This window comes from Oncorhynchus mykiss, chromosome 17 (genome assembly GCF_013265735.2).
Source record: "Oncorhynchus mykiss isolate Arlee chromosome 17, USDA_OmykA_1.1, whole genome shotgun sequence".
In the NCBI taxonomy this organism is placed as follows: domain Eukaryota; kingdom Metazoa; phylum Chordata; class Actinopteri; order Salmoniformes; family Salmonidae; genus Oncorhynchus; species Oncorhynchus mykiss.
In genome coordinates, this window is record NC_048581.1 from 56,978,562 (window position 1) to 56,997,389 (window position 18,828).

Below are 18,828 nucleotides of genomic sequence, written 5' to 3' on the forward strand. Positions count from 1 at the left end.
TGGCCCATTCCCGTTGCGACGTCCCTCTTCAGAGTACGTAAGAAGCAATACTTCTACAACTTCTGGAAAACGTGGATGAATGTTGATATGGACATGCAAATAAATTGTACTACGCCCTACACAATTGGATATTTGACATTTTGCATAAGAAGGTATGGTTGCTACTTTCCTTTTCGAAGTAAACAAACAACTTTACCATCGCATTAAACAATGTGTTTTTTTTTTACGAGAGTAGCGCAAGTTTTAGCCATAGCACAATGCTAGACCAAGTTCAGCAGACCTTGACTATAATAATGATGCAAAATTATTGTAAGCGTTTTCATAATATCCTTTACTTTGTATGCAATAATGTATAGGCCAAAATTTCCTTGCAGTAGTGTTTTTGTTTTATTTGTACTTTACCACTGCCTAACTTCAACTTTTGTTAAGCCACTGGAAAAATTAAGTGTTTACACTTGAATCAAAAGTGAAAAGTTATGGACAGAATACTTTCTTACTTAGGTGGTTCCGTGAAGATAACTTTGCAGATGAATGAATGAATGAATAATTGAATGGTAAATGTTAATCTTCCATGGAACGTTGTCATGGAGGATATAGTAGGGCAATTCCACCGTAACAGAGTGACGCCGATACTCCGATTTTTTTCCCCTTTAAAGGCCCAGTGCAGTCAAAATTGTGTGTTCCTTGTGACTTTTTGTTGTATTTGTATCATATTGTACAACAGCTGATGTAACGAACACTGTAAACGTGGAAATTGTTTTATCAGTAGCTAGGTTTCCATCCAATGGGTAACAGATTTTCATGTGAATATTCTAAAATCAGCATAAAGAAAACATGTTAATTTTCCAAACTGACTTGTTGCGATTAAAATCAGTATGATGACAATGCACACAATGTACTTTTTCGCATACGTTTTCATGTACTGAATACAAAACTTACGTTCAATGTGATACCATCGCATTTTCAACTCTACGAATAGTTTTGTCAAGCTGTTGCGTTAAATAGCAAATGTGCCTACACTGGTCTTGTATAACAAAAATATCTCCTTATCACAGACCTTATTTTCGGCCAAAAACGTTATTCATTTTCTCCTATAGGCTTTGTCCAACGAACCATGGCGGGGTAGTGCATACAAAGACTCCATTACTATTGCTCTCTCTAACTGGGCCCAAAATCTGTCTTCTCCAGCAGGTGGCGTTTAAAAAAAAAAAAATTGCTCACCAAGCAAGGAGTTTTTGGTTGGAGGACAATGTGTGTAGCGTTTGGAGAACAAAAAATATATATACAGGCGTATTTGATCAAAAATAAGTTGCATAATGATTACGTTGTTATGACTGTACTGATATAAGTAGGACACGTGACATCCCGGTAACTTTGAGAAAAACACTTCATATCGGAGTCGTCACTAGTTACCACAGCCACAAAGTCGTAAACCCCCCATATTTTACGTCACTTATATATTTTTTTATTTTTAAACCTGTGTCGCTGTGCTAACCTAATGCCTCATTGTAAATTAACCCCCAAAATCACTTTTTAGCTTTTATACATTTTATGTTATAGCCAATTTGGGCTTTGTGGCAATCGTTGTGCCTGCTGTTCACACGGAAACCGCGATTCTCGTTAGTAGGCAACAAAACACAAAGCGGATTTAATGTATTTAGGAATTCAGCCCTAGTGTTGCAAACAATGTCATCCAGAGTCACATTTATTTATTTTCCCTACTATATATATATATTTTTTAACCCCCTTTTTTCGTTGTATCCAATTGGTAGTAGTTACAGTCTTGCTGCAACTCCTATACGGACTCGGGAGAAGCGAAGGCGATGTGGAAGGTCGAGAGCCATGCGTCCTCCGAAACACAACCCAACCAAGCCTCACCTGCTACACTGCTCCCGGCATCGCTAGTGCGCGAAGAGACAAAGATATCCACGCCGGCCAAACCCTCCCTAAACTGGACGACGCGGGGCCAATTGTGCGCCACACCATGGGTCTCCCGGTCGCGGCAAGCTTCTACAGAGCCTGGGCTTGAACCCAGAATCACTGGTGGCACAGTGCTAGCTGTGGGCACAATTGGCCCCGCGTCGTCCAGTTTAGGGAGGGTTTGGCCGGCAGGGATATCTTTGTCTCTTCGCGCACTAGCGATGCCGGGAGCACATAGCACTGTGACACTTAGACCACTGCGCCACCCGGGAGGCCCAGGTGTTTTTTTTAAAGGAAAACTTTATATAACCTCAAATTGTATTAGTCACGTGCCTAATACAACATTGAAATGCTTACTTACAAGCCCTTAACCAACAATAAAGTAGAGTTATTAAAGTGACTATGCATAGATGACAACAGAGAGTAGCAGTGGTGTAACGAGGGGGTGAGACTAGATGTTCAGGACTCTTATGGCTTGGTGGTGGAAGCTGTTTGAAGCCTCTTGGACCTAGACTTGGTGCTCTGGTATCGCTTGCCGTGTGGTAGCAGAGAGAACAGTCTATGACTAGGGTGGCTGGAGTCTTTGAACATTTTTAGGTCCTTCATCTGACACCGCCTGGTATAGAGGTTCTGGATGGCAGGAAGCTTGGCCCCAGTGATGTACTCGTGGGTTCGCACTACCCTCTGTAGTGCCTTGCGGTCGGAGGCCGAGCCGTTGCCATACCAGTCAGTGATGCAACCAGTCAGGATGCTCTCGATGATGCAGCTGTAGAACCTTTTGAGGATCTGAGGAACCATGCCAAATCTTCCCAGTCTCCTGAGGGGGAATAGGTTTGCCGTGCCCTCTCCACGACTGTCTTGGTGTGCTTAGACCATGTTAGTTTGTTGGTGATGTGGACACCAAGGAGCTTGAAGCTCTCAACCTGCTCTACTGCAGCCCTGTCAATGAGAATGTGGGTGTGTTTTGTCCTCCTTTTCCTGTAGTCCACAATCATCTCCTTTGTCTTGATCACGTTGAGGGAGAGGTTGTTGTCCTGGCACCACACGGCCAGGTCTCTGACCTCCCTCCTATAGGCTGTCTCGTCGTTGTCGGTGATCAGGCCTACCACTGTTGTGTCATCTGCAAATTTAATGATGGTGTTGGAGTCGTGCCTGGCCATGCAGTCATGAGTGAACAGGGAGTACAGGAGGGGACTGAGCATGCAACCCTGAGGGGCCCCTGTGTTGAGGATCAGCGTGGCGGATGTGTTGTTACCTACCCTTACAACCTGGGGGCGGCCCGTCAGGAAGTCTAGGATTCAGTTGCAGAGGGAGGTGTTTAGTCCCAGGGTCCTTAGCTTATTTTAATTTTATTTTATTTCACCTTTATTTAACCAGGTAGGCTAGTTAAGAACAAGTTCTCATTTGCAACTGCGACCTGGCCAAGATAAAGCATAGCAGTGTGAACAGAAAACACAGAGTTACACATGGAGTAAACAATTAACAAGTCAATAACACAGTAGAAAAAAAGAGTCTATATACATTGTGTGCAAAAGGCATGAGGAGGTAGGCGAATAATTACAATTTTGCAGATTAACACTGGAGTGATAAACGATCAGATGGTCATGTATATTGTATATTGGTGTGCAAAAGAGCAGAAAAGTAAATAAATAAAAACAGTATGGGGATGAGGTAGGTAAAATTGGGTGGGCTATTTACCGATAGACTATGTACAGCTACAGCGATCGGTTAGCTGCTCAGATAGCAGATGTTTGAAGTTGGTGAGGGAGATAAATGTCTCCAACTTCAGCGATTTTTGCAATTCGTTCCAGTCACAGGCAGCAGAGAACTGGAACAAAAGGCGGCCAAATAAGGTGTTGGCTTTAGGAATGATCAGTGAGATACAGTGCCTTGCGAAAGTATTCGGCCCCCTTGAACTTTGCGACCTTTTGCCACATTTCAGGCTTCAAACATAAAGATATAAAACTGTATTTTTTTTAGAAGAATCAACAACAAGTGGGACACAATCAAGAAGTGGAATGACATTTATTGGATATTTCAAACTTTTTTAACAAATCAAAATTGAAAAATTGGGCGTGCAAAATTATTCAGCCCCTTTACTTTCAGTGCAGCAAACTCTCTCCAGAAGTTCAGTGAGGATCTCTGAATGATCCAATGTTGACCTAAATGACTAATGATGATAAATACAATCCACCTGTGTGTAATCAAGTCCCCGTATAAATGCACCTGCACTGTGATAGTCTCAGAGGTCCGTTAAAAGCGCAGAGAGCATCATGAAGAACAAGGAACACACCAGGCAGGTCCGAGATACTGTTGTGAAGAAGTTTAAAGCCGGATTTGGATACAAAAAGATTTCCCAAGCTTTAAACATCCCAAGGAGCACTGTGCAAGCGATAATATTGAAATGGAAGGAGTATCAGACCACTGCAAATCTACCAAGACCTGGCCGTCCCTCTAAACTTTCAGCTCATACAAGGAGAAGACTGATCAGAGATGCAGCCAAGAGGCCCATGATCACTCGGGATGAACTGCAGAGATCTACAGCTGAGGTGGGAGACTCTGTCCATAGGACAACAATCAGTCGTATATTGCACAAATCTGGCATTTATGGAAGAGTGGCAAGAAGAAAGCCATTTCTTAAAGATATCCATAAAAAGTGTCGTTTAAAGTTTGCCACAAGCCACCTGGGAGACACACCAAACATGTGGAAGAAGGTGCTCTGGTCAGATGAAACCAAAATTGAACTTTTTGGCAACAATGCAAAATGTTATGTTTGGCGTAAAAGCAACACAGCTGAACACACCATCCCCACTGTCAAACATGGTGGTGGCAGCATCATGGTTTGGGCCTGCTTTTCTTCAGCAGGGACAGGGAAGATGGTTAAAATTGATGGGAAGATGGATGGAGCCAAATACAGGACCATTCTGGAAGAAAACCTGATGGAGTCTGCAAAAGACCTGAGACTGGGACGGAGTTTTGTCTTCCAACAAGACAATGATCCAAAACATAAAGCAAAATATTCAATGGAATGGTTCAAAAATAAACATATTCAGGTGTTAGAATGGCCAAGTCAAAGTCCAGACCTGAATCCAATCGAGAATCTGTGGAAAGAACTGAAAACTGCTGTTCACAAATGCTCTCCATCCATCCAACCTCACTGAGCTCGAGCTGTTTTGCAAGGAGGAATGGGAAAAAATGTCAGTCTCTCGATGTGCAAAACTGATAGAGACATACCCGAAGCGACTTACAGCTGTAATCGCAGCAAAAGGTGGCGCTACAAAGTATTAACTTAAGGGGGCTGAATAATTTTGCACGCCCAATCTTTCAGTTTTTGATTTGTTAAAAAAGTTTGAAATATCCAATAAATGTCGTTCCACTTCATGATTGTGTCCCACTTGTTGTTGATTCTTCACAAAAAAATACAGTTTTATATCTTTGTTTGAAGCCTGAAATGTGGCAAAAGGTCGCAAAGTTCAAGGGGGCCGAATACTTTTGCAAGGCACTGTACACCTGCTGGAGTGCGTGCTACGGGTAGGTGTTGCCATTGTGACCAGTGAACTGAGATAAGGCGGAGCTTTACCTAGCATGGACTTGTAGATGACCTGGAGCCAGTGGGTCTGGCGACGAATATGTAGCGAAGGCCAGCCGACTAGAGCATACAGGTCGCAGTGGTGGGTGGTATAAGGTGCTTTAGTAACAAAACCGATATCACTGTGATAAACTGCATCCAGTTTACTGAGTAGAGTGTTGGAAGCTATTTTGTAGATGACATCGCCGAAGTCGAGGATCGGTAGGATAGTCAGTTTTACTAGGGTAAGTTTGGCGGCGTGAGTGAAGGAGGCTTTGTTGCGGAATAGAAAGCCGACTCTAGATTTGATTGGAGATGTTTGATATGAGTCTGGAAGGAGAGTTTACAGTCTAGCCAGACACCTAGGTACTTATAGATGTCCACATATTCTAGGTCGGAACCATCCAGGGTGGTGATGCTAGTCGGGCGTGCGGGTGCAGGCAGCGAACGGTTGAAAAGCATGCATTTGGTTTTACTAGCGTTTTAAGAGCAGTTGGAGGCCACGGAATGAGTGTTGTATGGCATTGAAGCTCGTTTGGAGGTTAGATAGCACAGTATCCAAGGACGGGCCGGAAGTATACAGAATGGTGTCGTCTGCATAGAGGTGGATCAGGGAATCGCCCGCAGCAAGAGCAACATCATTGATATATACAGAGAAAAGAGTCGGCCGAGAATTGAACCCTGTGGCACCCCCATAGAGACTGCCAGAGGACCGGACAGCATGCCCTCCAATTTGACACACTGAACTCTGTCTGCAAAGTAGTTGGTGAACCAGGCAAGGCAGTATTGATGAGCTTTGAGGGCACTAGGGTGTTGAACGCTGAGCTGTAGTCAATGAATAGTATTCTCACATGGGTGTTATTTTTGTACAGGTGGGAAAGGCAGTGTGAAGTGCAATAGAGATTGCATCATCTGTGGCTCTGTTGGGGTGGTATGCAAATTGGAGTTGGTCTAGGGTTTCTGGGATGATGGTGTTGATGTGAGCCATGACCAGCCTTTCAACGCATTTTATGGCTGCAGACGTGAGTGCTACCGGTCGGTAGTCATTTAGGCAGGTTACCTTAGTGTTCTTGGGCACAAGACACTTGCCAGTTGGTCAGCTTATGCTCGCAGTACACGTCCTGGTAATCCGTCTGGCCCTGCGGCCTTGTTAATTTTGACCTGTTTAAAGGTCTTACTAACATCGGCTGCAGAGAGCATGATCACACAGTCTTCCGGGAACAGCTGGTGTTCCCGGAATGCATGTTTGTGTTATTTGCCTCGAAGCGAGCATAGAAGTAGTTTAGCTCATCTGGTAGGCTCGTGTCACTGGGCAGCTCTCGGTTGTGTTTCCCTTTGTAGTCTGTAATGGTGTGCAAGCCCTGCCACGTCCAACTAGCGTCAGAGCCGGTGTAGCACGATTCAATCTTAGTCCTGTATTGACGCTTTGCGTGTTTGATGGTTCGTCGGAGGGCATAGCGGGATTTCTTAAAAGCTTCCGGGTTAGAGTCCTGCTCCTTGAAAGCAGCAGCGGGTTAGAGTCCTGCTCCTTTTGCTCAGTGCGGATGCTGCGTGTAATCCATGGCTTCTAGTTGGGGTATGTATGTACAGTCACTAGAGGATTATGATTTTTCAACGCCGATACCGATTATTGGAGGACCAAAAAAAGCCGATAACGATTAATCGGACGATTTTACGTTTATTTTATTTTATTTGTAATAATGACAATTACAACAATACTGCATGAACACTTATTTAAACTTAATATAATACATCAATAAAATCAATTTAGCCTCAAATAAATAATGAAACATGTTCAATTTGGTTTAAATAATGCAAAAACAAAGTGTTGGAGAAGAAAGTAAAAGTGCAATATGTGCTATGTAAGAAAGCTAACGTTTGAGTTGCTTGCTCAGGACATGAGAACATATGAAAGCTGGTGGTTCCTTTTAACATGAGTCTTCAATATTCCCAGGTAAGAAGTTTTAGGTTGTAGTTATTAAAGGAATTATAGGACTATTTCTCTCTCTACCATTTGTATTTCATATACCTTTGACTATTGGATGTTCTAATAGGCACTTTAGTATTGCCAGTGTAACAGTATAGCTTCCGTCCCTCTCCTCGCTCCTACCTGGGCTCGATCGAGGAACACATCGACAACAGCCACCCTCGAAGCAGCGTTACCCATGCAGCGCAAGTGGAACAACTACTTCAAGTCTCAGAGCGAGTGACGTTTGAAAAGATATTAGCGTGCACCCCGCTAACTAGCTAGCCATTTCACATCGGTTACACCAGCCTAATCTCTGGAGTTGATAGGCTTGAAGTCATTAACAGCAGAGCTGCTGGCAAAACGCACGAAAGTGCTGTTTGAATGAATGCTTACGAGCTTGCTGATGCCCACCATCGCTAAGTCAGACTGTACCAAATCATAGACTTAATTATAACATAATAACAAACAGAAATATGAGCCTTATGTCATTAATATTGTCGAATCCGGAAACTATCATCTCGAAAACAAGACATCCATCAGTCTGAATATTCCTGTTACATTGCACAACCTTCAATGTTATGTCATAATTACGTAAAATTCTGGCAAATTAGTTCTCGATGACCCAGGCTACCCAAACTGTTGCATATACCCTGACTCTGCGTGCAATGAACGCAAGAGAAGTGACACAATTTCACCTGGTTAATATTGCTTGCTAAACTGGATTTCTTTTAGCTAAATATGCAGGTTTAAAAATATATACTTCTGTGTATTGATTTTAAGAAAGGCATTGATGGTTATGGTTAGATACAGTCGTGTAACGATTGCTTTTTAGCAATTTAAATCATCCCCCGTTAGGCGAAGTTGGCTGTTTTTGTTAGGAAGAAATATTCTTCACACAGTTCGCAACGAGCCAGGCGGCCCAAACTGCTGCATACACCCTGACTCTGTTGCAAGAGAAGTGACACAAATAAATTAATGTTAGCAGGCAATATTAACTAAATATGCAGGTTTAAAATATACAGTGAGGCAAAAAAGTATTTAGTCAGCCACCAATTGTGCAAGTTCTCCCACTTAAAAAGATGAGAGAGGCCTGTTCATCATAGGTACACTTAAACTATGACAGACAAAATGAGAAAAAAAATCCAGAAAATCACATTGTAGGATTTTTTATGAATTTGTTTGCAAATTATGGTGGAAAATAAGTATTTGGTCACCTACAAACAAGCAAGATTTCTGGCTCTCACAGACCTTCTTTAAGAGGCTTCTCTGTCCTCCACTCATTACCTGTATTAATGGCACCTGTTTGAACTTGTTATCAGTATAAAAGACAGCTGTCCACAACCTCCAAAGAATACCATACCTACTGTGAAGCATGGGGGTGGAAACATCATGCTTTGGGGCTGTTTTTCTGCAAAGGGACCAGGACGACTGATCCGTGTAAAGGAAAGAATGAATGGGGCCATGTATCGTGAGATTTTGAGTGAAAACCTCCTTCCATCAGCAAGGGCATTGAAGATGAAACGTGGCTGGGTCTTTCAGCATGACAATGATCCCAAACACACCGCCCGGGCAACGAAGGAGTGGCTTCGTAAGAAGCATTTCAAGGTCCTGGAGTGGCCTAGCCAGTCTCCAGACCTCAACCCCATAGAAAATCTTTGGAGGGAGTTGAAAGTCCGTGTTGCCCAGCAACAGCCCCAAAACATCACTGCTCTAGAGGAGATCTGCATGGAGGAATGGGCCAAAATACCAGCAACTAAATACTTTTTTGCCCCACTGTATACTTGTGTATTGATTTTAAGAAAGGCATTGATGTTTATGGTTAGGTACCTTTTTCGCGAATGCGCACCGCATCGATTATATGCAACGCAGGACACGCTAGATAAACTAGTAATATCATCAACCATGTGTGGTTAACTAGTGATTATGATTGATTGATTGTTTTTTATAAGATAAGTTTAATGTCCTGTAGTTTAGCATCTGCTTCCTCTGACCACTTTTTAAAAAATTGATCTAGTCACTGGTGTATCCTGCTTTAATTTTTGCTTGTAAGCAGGAATCAGGAGGATAGAATTATGGTCAGATTTGCAAAATGTAGGGCGAGGGAGAACTTTGTAGGCGTCTCTGTGTGTGGAGTATAAGTGGTGTAGAGTTATTTTTCCTCTGGTTGCACATTTAACATGCTGATAGAAATTTGGTACATCGTATGTTGATGTTGTCATCGTTCAGCCACGGCTCTGTGAAGCATACTATGTTAGTTTTTAATGTCCCATTGGTAGTTTAATCTTCAGCATACTCGTCGATTTTATTGTCCAAAGATTGCACGTTTGCTAGCAGAATGGAGGGAAGTGGGGGTTAATTCAATCGCCTACTACTTCTCAGAAGGCTTCGGCCCCGACATTCGGCCCCTCTTTCTCCGCCTCCTCTTCATGCAGATCACGGGGATCAGGGCCTGTTCCCGTGGAAGCAGTGTATCCTTTGCGTCGGGCGCATCGGAGTCCGAAGGATTCTGCTAGTCCGTGGTGAGTAATTGCAGTCCTGATGTCTAGAAGTTATTTTTAGTCATAAGAGACATTATGTACAAAATAAGTTAAAAAACAAGTTACAAACAACGCAAATCAACAAACAAAAAAAACACAATCGGCTGGGGGCACGTAAAACATTTGCCATCCTCTCATCTTACAAAACCTACATGTTTTCATTTGCAATACTTGTATCGTCCAGGCCCTAGTTCACACACGTAGCTGGTCCGACCTGATCTTGCCTCCTCCCGACTGCCTTCTATTTTTTTAAGACATCTATTTTCATTGTTAGAGCCGCCAGTTGAGTTTCTGGTCAATATAATGGTTAATCTGTGGCTCTAGCCAACAGCTCGCAGATGCTGTGCAGGTAGGCTAGTCTACATGATGAGGTTATTATGGATAAGAGCGAGAATGTTTTTATTTGTCACACGGCAGTCAAGCATCGATCATCATGTCACCAGAATAAGACCCTTGGTATTTATTTGAAAGGAGCATAATAAAGCTAATCACCTTGCACTTTCATCTCCCTGTGAAATTCATCGTAACTTATTTCATCTGTAGCCTAATAAACTGCATGGTTTCCCGAGTCGTAGTGGGAGGGACCACACACCATGTCATCACGTGTCTCCAAGTTTACTTCTATATGTTTACGTCAATATTTGCGCATAAAGGCGTTTCCATCGGCAATTCCCGCATAATTAATTTTACCGACAAAAGATGTCGAATGAGGAAATTATCTGTCGGCATTGATACAATTGTTTCCGGAACTTCCTGTTTCCTTCACAGCTGTCATTATTATAAAATATTTTTGCAGTATGACTTTATTAGCATATAAACTGTTGATGAAAATGTGATAAGTGTTTATTTCCTGATAGTTGCTGGTTGAAAATACAATCAACATGGGACCTTGTAATCAGGTTTGCATGGGCAGGAGTTTCGGCTTTCCATGGCGACGTCACCATGTTGTAAATTGGTTAATAGACAAAGAGTTCCAATCTGCCATTAACAGCTAGTTTTCAGTTTATTGCCGCACTCGGACCACTCCCAGGCAATCCAAGCAAAATTATTCCTTGAAATATATTTTTGGGCTTTTTTTGGCCTATTTTAAAGGACATCTATTACAGTAAGGTACTTAATTGTTACCCAGAAACTATTTGATATTGATTTAAAAAGGGCTGCATTGGGTCTTTAAAAGTATGCCAAACAAAAATCATGTATTTCAAAGTCTACTAAGCTAACAAATGGAATTGTTTTAAGATGGTCATACCATGTATCATTAGGTTATTTCATTTTGAATTTACGGACCCCTGTAGGTATTCCTCCAAAAGAAAGATATTTAAAATTTTAAAAAATATTGAATTTGGCCTTTACTAGTATAGCCCATAGAAACGCATTGAATAACACATTCATAAATGGCAAAGCAGAGTCAAAAAATAATTCCTAAGGAATCATTTTTATTTTATTTCACCTTTATTTAACCAGGTAGGCAAGTTGAGAACAAGTTCTCATTTACAATTGCGACCTGGCCAAGATAAAGCAAAGCAGTTCGACACGTGAGCAAATGAGGTGAGAAGGGAGGTAAAGGCAAAAAATGCCATGGTGGCGAAGTAAATACAATATAGCAAGTAAAACACTGGAATGGTTGATTTGCAGTGGAAGAATGTGTAAAGTAGAGAGAGAAATAATGGGGTGCAAAGGAGCAAAATAAATGCAGAAGGGGAAGAGTTAGTTGTTTGGGCTAAATTATAGATGGGCTATGTACAGGTGCAGTAATATGTGAGCTGCTCTGACAGCTGGTGCTTAAAGCTAGTGAGGGAGATAGGTGTTTCCAGTTTCAGTGATTTTTGCAATTCGTTCCAGTCATTGGCAGCAGAGAACAGGAAGGAAAGGCGGCCAAAGCAGGAATTGACTTTGGGGGTGACCAGTGAGATATACCTGCTGGAGCGCGTGCTACGGGTGGGTACTGTTATGGTGACCAGTGAGCTGAGATAAGGCAGGGCTTTACCTAACAAAGACTTACAGATGACCTGGAGCCTGTGGGTTTGGCAATCAATATGAAAGCAAGGGCCAGCCAACGAGAGCATACAGGTTGCAGTGGTGGGTAGTATATGGGGCTTTGGTGACAAAACGGATGGCACTGTGATAGACTGCATCCAATTTTCTGAGTAGAGTGTTGGAGGCTATTTTGTAAATGACATTGCCGAAGTCGAGGATCGGTAGGATAGTCACTTTTATGAGGGTATGTTTGGCAGCATGAGTGAAGGATGCTTTGTTGCGAAATAGGAAGCTGATTCTAAATTTAATTTTGAATTGGAGATGCTTAATGTGAGTCTGGAAGGAGAGTTTACAGTCTAACCAGACACCTAGGTATTTGTAGTTGTCCACATATTCTAAGTTAGAACCATCTAGCGTAGTGATGCTGGATTGGCGGGCAGGTGCGGGCAGCGATCGGTTGAAGAGCATGCATTTAGTTTTACTTGCATTTAAGAGCAGTTTGAGGCCACGGAAGGAGAGTTGCATGGCATTGAACTCGTCTGGAAGTTAGTTAAGTGTCCAAAGAAGGGTCAGAAGTATACAGAATGGTAACATCTGCATAGAGGTGGATCAGAGAATCACCAGCAGCAAGAGCGACATCATTGATGTATGCAGAGAAGAGAGTCGGCCAGAGAAGGCAGTCATTTGAGAAATCAAGGTTGTTGAGTCTGCCGATAAGAATGCGGTGATTGACAGAGTCGATGAATACAGCTGCACAGCACTGTCTTTTATCGATGGCGGTTATGATATCGTTTAGGACCTTGAGCGTGGCTGAGGTGCACCCATGACCAGCTCGGAAACCAGATTGCATAGTGGAGAAGGTACAGTGGGATTCGAAATGGGTGGTGATTTGTTTGTTAACTTGGCTTTCGAAGACCTTAGAAAGGCAGGGTAGAATAGATATTGGTCTGTAACAGTTTGGGTCTAGTGTCTTCCCCTTTGAAGAGGGGGATGACCGCAGCAGCTTTCCAATCTTTGTGGATCTCAGATGATACGAAAGAGAGGTTGAACAGGCTAGTAATAGGGGTTTCATCAATTGCGGCGGATCATTTTAGAAAGCGAGGGTCCAGATTGTCTAGCCCAGCTGATTTGTAGGGGTCCAGATTTTGCAACTCTTTCAGAACATCAGCTATTTGGTTGAAGGAGAAATGGGGGGGGGGGGGGGGGGGGGGGGGGGGGGGAGAATATCCCCTTTACATCGTGAGGTCATAGTCCGGAAGCTACAGAGGTTTTCATGAAGACCGACTTTCGGGATGTCTCATGGTCTAACAAACATAGTTGTAGCTCGGCCACCTTCCACTGCAGATGCAGAAGGCCGATGTAAGCAGATGCAGTGGATTGAGACGCAGCCCTGATATCTCTAGCTTAAACAGACTGATTTTGATGGTTATTTTTTTTATTATGTTGCTTAGATTAAACGGATACAGCGGAACTAAACAAATTTGGCCTGTTTGGACTAATGATTACACCCCTGGTTACAGTAAATGGAAAAGGGGGGATAATGCGCAGTGTTGGGGGTAACACATTCCAAATGTAATGCTTTGCTGCAAAAAGTACGTTATTACTGTAACAAGTATTATAAAGGAGTTACTGTTCCAATTTGAGTAGTAAAATTACAGTTACTGATCAAAGAAATAGGTTTTTACATTTGATCATTTCCTTCCTATTACAGTTATTGATCCAAATAAATATTTGTGATTTATTATTTCCTCTCTGTTTGCGCAATATTTTAGAAAGCCCCCCTACCCCAGATTCTAATTGTTTTCATCCTCTCACCAAGTTCCTGTTTACGCACGCACTACTACTTACTGCATTATTGAGGGAGATGAAAAATGGCAGAAAGTTGACTTTCTCAGTGTAGCTGTACTCCCATTACTTTGATCTGGTGAGACAAAATGACAAGAATAACTGTCAAATGAAAACTGTTCCCGGGTAAGAAACCTCTCCACTGCTAGAAACACAATTTCTTGAAGCACCGGCAAAGGCAACATGCCAACAGGAGACCCGTAATGAAAGACCCCGAGACCTGAGAACTGCTTCTGAAGATGTCTAGGCCTACCTCTTCCAAACAACCAACGTTTGATTTTAGTCATTTGGTGGCACGGGTGGCTGTAACTCGGCTGTAAGAGCTAAACAAACTTGTAGCAGAGTATGTAGTAGAGAAAATGCTGCCCTTATCCACGGTAAAATCTGTCATTATTAGGCTACTTGTGTTTGTGTATAGGCCTACGTAACGTTGACATTGTTAACATTGAGTGAGGATGTGTAACGCAAAAGTAATATAACGAGGAGTGTAACTAATTTCTTTCCCCAGGGAGTAATAAGTCAAGTCATTTGTAATTGAAAGAAGTAATTGGGTAATCTATTACTTTATTTTTAGTAACTACCCCAACACTGCTCATGGGTAGGTGTCAGTAAGAGCCGGGAGATGTGACATTAACTAGACAGACTGGGGGAGAGAGAGGAGGGGTTTGTCCAGACTTTCACACTCTCGTGCTTTAACCACCATGCAACAGAAAGAGGAAGAAAACAGTTATGAGCTGAACATAACAGTATGCCAGTAGAAGGGAGGACAGTAGCAGGGGAGCCAACAGTGGTTTTTGACTACAATGAATTCCTATTGTAGCCAATTCAATTGCAGTTATTCTGTTCTACATTTTTTTTGACATTCTATTACTGATTTGGTAACAGAATTACGTGTTTGAATGACTAAATGCATCATAAACAAAATTGTTATCAGTAAAAACATGAATTAATTGGTAGGTCTATCCTCCCTCCCTCATGAGATCGAAATTCGAAAAGATCTTAAAGATAGTGCCTTCAGAAAGTTTTCATACCCCTTGACTTATTCCACATTGTGTTGTTACAGCCTGAATTCAAAATGGATTAAATAGCTTTTTTAACTCACCAATCTACACACAATACCCCGTAATGATAAAGGGAAAACATGTTTTTAGAAATGTTTACACATCTCGAAAAACGGACCAACAGTTCTACTGATGCTTTTTTTCTAGTTTTTCCAAGCAAAGATCTTTTAAGGGAGTGTGCGAGCACTCCTGTTCGGTTCAGCTAGCCGACTTTGGCAATGCGCCAGCCGAACTGAAGCATGCTGACACTTTAAGGCTCCAAGAGCTTAATTTGTAAAAAATTTTATCCTGAAAAACCCAGTCCTTAATGATTACAAGCATACCCATAACATGATGTAGCCACAAATGTGCTTGGAAATATGGAGAGTGGTACTCAGTAATGTGTTTGTATTGGATTTGTCCCAAACATAACACTATTCAGGACAAAAAGTGAATTGCTTTGCCACGTTTTTTGCAGTATTACTTTAGTGCCTTGTTGCAAACAGGATGCATGTTTTGGAATATTTTTCTTCCTTCTTTTCACTCAGTCATGTAGGTTAATATTGTGGAGTAACTACAATATTGTTGATCCATCCTCAGTGTTCTACTATCACAGCCATTAAACTCAGGAACTGTTTTGGCCTCATGGTGAAATCCCTGGGTGGTTTCTTTCCTCTACGGCAACTGAGTTGGGAAGGACACCTGTAATTGTGTAGTGACTCGGTGTATTGATACACCATCCAAACTGTAATTAATAACTTTACCATGCTCACAGGAACATTCAATGTCTGCTTTTTTTTAACCCATCTACCAATAGGTGCCCTTTGTGAGGCGTTGGAAAACGTTCCTGGTCTTTGTGGTTGAATCTGTGGTTGAAATTCACTGCTCGACTGAGGGACCTTACAATTATCTGTAAGTGTAGGGTACAGAGATGAGGTAGTCATTCAAAAATCATGTTAAACACTATTGCACACAGTGAGGCCACGCAGCTTATGTGACCTGTTAAGCAAATGTGTACTCCTGAACTTATTTAGGCTTGCCATAACAAAGGGGTTGAATACTTATTGACTCAAGACATTTCAGCTTTTAATTTTTAATTTATTTGACAAAAAATCTCAATTTAATCCATTTTAAATTCAGGCTGTAACACAACAAAATGTGGAAAAGTTGAGTGGTGTAAATACTTTCTGAAGGCACTGTATGTGGGTTTTTGGTAACAGAATGACAAGACACTAGGCAATATTCCTTAAACTTACAGTAGGCAAATCATTTCTGCAAAACTAAATCTACTTATTGATATTAACAGGGGTCTTTACTTCAACATTGTGTTTTGATGTATTTCTAGTAGCTTTTATCTGCTAGGTGTTTTCTAAGACCCATTTTCCATCTGTTTCACCAGAAATCAAAGCCTTTGCATATTCCACATTTTTAGAATGGAAAATGGTAGAAAAAAATTATATACACCTTAATTTAAAAAAAAATACAGGCTTAGCTTTCATTTGACACCAATTTTGATCTGCTCCTATGAACTTCACGTTTGTGCTCATGGGACCTTTTAAATGGCTATTTCCAAGTAGCTAAATGAAATACTAAACAATGTAGCTAGTATTAATGATTGTGGGACAGATTTATGGACAACCCCCCCCCCCCCCCCCCCCCCCCAAACTTGATACCACTTTTTATAGGAACATTTTGTGATTAAGTATGAACAATGCTTACAAACAAAACTGCATGACAGTGCAGTGAACTGTAATAGTTTGGACACATAGAAGGCACTGCAGTCAGGCTATACTGCTCTAAGTTCAGTGAGGCTATATCCCTGGTCGTAGCTTTATATTGACCTTTTTAATAATAAGCACTGAAATGGAATGGCCTATTCTTTGCCTGGTGGACCAGGCAGGTGATTTGGATTTCCAATTTGCCCGTCTGGTCCAACAGGCAAGCCTTTACTATGAGTGGAGACAGTATGCTGGTCCTGTTACCAAGCAGATGCAGTTGTGTAAAGCTCACTGTATTAACACATTTTCATCAGGAATCAAGATACACACATGTCATTCAGATATTATTTATTGGATGTAAAGGTATTTATCCATCAGGAGGATATGTCCTGTTCGAAAGTCACGACAGACACCACACTATTGCCTAAGCGCCAGCATGCATCTACAATGTGGTGTGGAATATCAAGGGCCAATTTTTTTAGGTTCCATTTTCCTTTGGAATGCTTAAAGCCCCCATGCAGTCTTTTTTAAATTATTATTTTTCCATCAATGTGTTTATTTAATATAAATAACTCTAAAAACATAGTGTATAATTTATTTCCCCAAGCATCCTTTTGCAAATGCTCAGTCTGCTCGTGTGGCTGTGTTGATACAAATAATTATATTTACATACAGTGCCTTCATAACGTATTCAGACCCCTTAACCTTTTCCACATTTTGTTATGTTAGTCTTATTCTAAAATTGATGACATTTTCCCCCCCTCTACACACAATACCCCATAATGACAAAGCAAATACAGGTTGAGACATTTTTGCTCATTTGTAAAAAACTGAAATATCATATTTACATAAATACTCAGACCCTTTACTCAGTACTTTGTTGAAGCACCTTTGGCAGTGATTACAGTATCGAGTCTTCTTGGGTATATGACATTACAAGCTTGGCACACCTGTATTTGGGAAGTTTCTCCCATTCTTCTCTGCAGATCCTCACAAGTTCTGACAGGTTGGATGGGAAGTGTCGCTGCACAGCTATTTTCAGGTCTCACCAGAGATGTTCAATCGGGTTCATGTCCGGGCTCAAGGCTGTGTCACTCAAGGACATTCGGAGACTTGTCCCGAAGTCACTCCTGCAGATGTGATGCTTAGCATTCAGGCCAAAGAGTTCAATCTTGGTTTCATCAGACCAGAGAATCTTGTTTCTCATGGTCTGAGAGTCCTTTAGGGGCCTTTTGGCGATCTCCAAGCGGGCTGTCGTGCCTTTTACTGAGGAGTGGCTTCCGTCTGGCCACTCTACCATGAAGGCCTTATTGGTGGAGTGCTGCAGAGATGGTTGTCCTCCTGGTATGTTCTCCCATCTCCACAGAGGAGCTCTGTCAGTGTGACCATCGAGTTCTTGGTCACCTCCCTGACCAAGGCCCTTCTCCCCCAATTTCTCAGTTTGCACGGGTGGCCTGCTCTAGGAAGAGTATTGGTGGTTCCAAACTTATTCCATTCAAGAATGATGGAGACCACTGTGTTCTTGGGGACCTTCAATGCTGCACACATTTTTTAGTACTCTTCCCCAGATCTGTGCCTCGACACAATCCTGTCTCGGAGCTCTACGGACAATTACTTCGACCTCATGGCTTGGTTGTTGCTCTGACATGCACTGTCAACTGTGGGACCTTTTTATATAGACAGATGTGTGCCTTTGTCATTATTGGGTACTGTGTGTAGATTGCTGAGGAGGTAATTTTTAAAAATCCATTTTAGATTGTAACGTAACAAATTTGAAAATGTCAATGGGTCTGAATACTTTCCGAAGGCACTGTAGACAGCCCTGATTGTCTTATAGACAGGGCAGTCAACTCTTAAAGCCAGTTCATGCTTTTTCCAAAAATGTGGTTGGTTGCTTCGTATGAAGGATGTGATGCAATGCATGCCTCCGGAGGCTCCGCAAGAGCCAAATCAGACTCCGTACCGCATCGCCGTGTGCCTCTCAAATTTTGTAACAATGCTGAGGGTTGTATGTAGCTCTGTGTTGACACGATTGGTTGACAGTTGGTGAGGGTGGTAGGTCCTGTATAAACACAAACTCACTTCCTTCACAACAGCTCTGCACTGCTCCGCGAAGCGCCAGAAGTATGAATGCCCTGACTTCTTCAGAGGCCGTATCACAAATGTTGCACGGCCAACGCAAACATCGGATTGACCATGCAGCGCCTTTTACTCTACGATGTCAGGAGCCTGCTGGTTTTCTGTTCTACCTGAT

General features: G+C 42.0%; 1 protein-coding gene across 2 annotated transcripts in view; it reads left to right on the forward strand.

Moving 5' to 3' along the window:
• The window catches only part of inavab (innate immunity activator b), a 48,397-nt gene continuing 29,569 nt past the window's right edge, over positions 1-18,828 (forward strand). For both annotated transcript variants that reach the window (XM_021568999.2, XM_036950254.1), the window contains exon 1: positions 1-152. The gene's annotated coding sequence lies outside the window, so the exon portion shown is untranslated. The remainder of the gene's footprint in view (positions 153-18,828) is intronic.